This window comes from Plectropomus leopardus, unplaced genomic scaffold, assembly GCF_008729295.1.
Source record: "Plectropomus leopardus isolate mb unplaced genomic scaffold, YSFRI_Pleo_2.0 unplaced_scaffold215, whole genome shotgun sequence".
Classification (NCBI taxonomy): domain Eukaryota; kingdom Metazoa; phylum Chordata; class Actinopteri; order Perciformes; family Serranidae; genus Plectropomus; species Plectropomus leopardus.
Genome location: NW_024623271.1, coordinates 1 through 2384, shown reverse-complemented (window position 1 = coordinate 2384; position 2384 = coordinate 1). Strand labels below are relative to the sequence as shown.

Genomic DNA, 2384 nt, shown 5'->3' with positions numbered 1-2384 from the left:
GCTGCTGGTGTTGAGACGATATTTCATGAGTTAGTTCCTAAATGAAGAATCTGCTCATATTCTGCATATTTAATCTTCATGTTGGGGTTTGCTAATGTGCCCCAAGTGTGGATCAATCCGCTTCTGAAAATAGTCCCCAGCAGAGGGACGATTTCCTCCTGTTTGTGTGATAATGTCTCAGCCATGTCCGTGTCCTCTTGTCTCCGTCAGCTGTGGGACCTGACTCAGGGGAAGACCATCACAGAGTTTAAGTCTCACACCGCGGCCGTCAACATCGTCCAGTTTCACCCCAACGAGTACCTGCTGGCCTCAGGCAGCTCCGACAGGTACGACGCCCGAGCTCCTTCTCATCAGACGTCTCGGTCGGAATGTTTTGACACGTCTCAGCTGCAGGCCACTGTCTCCGCTGTCTGTGTCCTCTGTCCTCAGTCAGTGAGACATGAGTCCTTTGGCCTCATGCAAGAAACCAACAAATGTTCTCTGGTTTTTGTTCATATGCAGGTTTTCTTCTTACCTTGTGAGCACCGATTTTTGGGATTCGTCAGTGTTTTCTCATTTTTGATCTTCTGGCAGGTCAGAGACAATTTTACGAGCTGTTTAGACACTCGTACCGAGATTATAGAAAACATCTCGTCTTCACAGTCCACAAATTATTGTCCAACACAAGGAAACATACGTTTTAAATATGAGGAACATTTAAAAAATGAATGAATATCATTTTGTCAAATGTAAAAAATGTTTCAGAGTTTTTAAAACGACTTACTGTATTTCAGTGTGTCCCTCTGCTGACCACAGCTGAATGTAACTAAGTACATTTACTCAAGTACTTTACTGAAGTACAAATCTGAGGAACTCTTGTGTTACTTGTGTTCTCCTCTGCCACACTTCAGAGGGAAATACTGGACTTTTACTTTTTACTCCACAGCTGCCACAATCAGGGCGTCAGTGGCTGAGTGGATAAAGCAGACACCCATTAATAAAGGCAGTGTCCTCGCCGCAGCAGCCTTGGGTTCAACTCCCGCTCAAGGCCCTGCGGCAAGGACTTGCTGCATTTCCTTTTAATTATTTTAAATTTATTTAAACCTTTGTGCACGTGCACTTTTACTGTTAATACTTGAATACATTTCCCTGAAATCACATTTACTTTAACTTTATTTAACAGAATGTCAGTTTCTCTCCTGCAGAAGTTCTTCTTTCGGTCTTTTTTTGGCCTCATGTCTCCGTCTTGTTCATGTGTCAGAGTCTTTGCCCTTATATGGTGTTTAGGGGGCGTTACCTGAGCTGACAGGTGACTGATGTCATCTGAGCATTTGCCTCAAACCTACAAGAAAGTACAAGAATCCTGTTTTTCTCAGCTCGAGTCTCGTTTCTGTCCCGGGTTTAAACTCTGTATTTGAGTTATTTATATTTTCTTGTGCACCGATGTCTCTGCTGTCTCTCTGCTGTCTCTCTGCTGTCTCTCTGTTGTCTCGCTGCTGTCTCTCTGCTGTGTCTCTCTGCTGTCTTGCTGCTGTCTCGCTGCTGTCTCTCTGCTGTCTCTCTGGTGTCTCTCTGGTGTCTCTCTGGTGTCTCTCTGGTGTCTCTCTGCTGTCTCTCTGCTGTCTCTCTGGTGTCTCTCTGGTGTCTCTCTGATGTCTCTCTGCTGTCTCTCTGCTGTCTCTCTGCTGTCTCGCTGGTGTCTCTCTGGTGTCTCTCTGCTGTCTCTCTGGTGTCTCTCTGCTGTCTCTCTGCTGTCTCTCTGCTGTCTCTCTGTTGTCTCTCTGCTGTCTCTCTGTTGTCTCGCTGCTGTCTCTCTGGTGTCTCTCTGGTGTCTCTCTGCTGTCTCTCTGCTGTCTCTCTGCAGGAGACGGCACTCATAAAGGATGTGCATTTGTCTCTGTGTTGATGCTGTTTTATCATGAAGTTAAAGTTCGTCTGTTCTTTGGATCCTTTTGAAGCAGAGTTTATTTATCTGATTGTGACCCTGCAGGATGGTGACTCTGTGTGTGTGTGTGTGTGTGTGTGTGTTCTCTGTTTTGTGTGCAGGAGCATCAAGCTTTGGGATCTGGAGAAGTTCACGATGATCGGCTCCTTGGAGGGAGACACTACTCCAGTCAGGTGAGTTTTTGCACCTCAGAGGTCACAGGACGGCATGTCGTATCAATCTGACCTCTGACCTCTGACCTGTGTGCGTTCAGGTGTGTGTTCTTCAGCCCGGACGGCGGCTGCCTGTACAGCGGGGCCACAGACTCTCTGCGGGTATTTGGCTGGGAGCCCGACCGCTGCTTCGACGTGGTGCCGGTGGGCTGGGGGAAGGTGTCGGACCTCGCCGTCTGCAGCCAGCAGCTGGTGTGTAGCTGCTGTTCATTGATGGTGGTGATGGTGATGATGATGGTGATGATGGT

The 2384-nt window shown here is 47.5% G+C and overlaps 1 long non-coding RNA gene across 1 annotated transcript; it reads left to right on the top strand.

Annotated features, from left to right (window-relative positions):
- The first annotated feature begins 202 nt into the window (after positions 1 to 202).
- LOC121965748 lies at positions 203 to 2322 on the top strand. Its single transcript, XR_006107514.1, has 3 exons — positions 203 to 326; positions 2026 to 2097; positions 2178 to 2322. It is a non-coding gene; the product is annotated as an uncharacterized LOC121965748 (long non-coding RNA).
- The last annotated feature ends 62 nt before the right edge of the window (positions 2323 to 2384 follow it).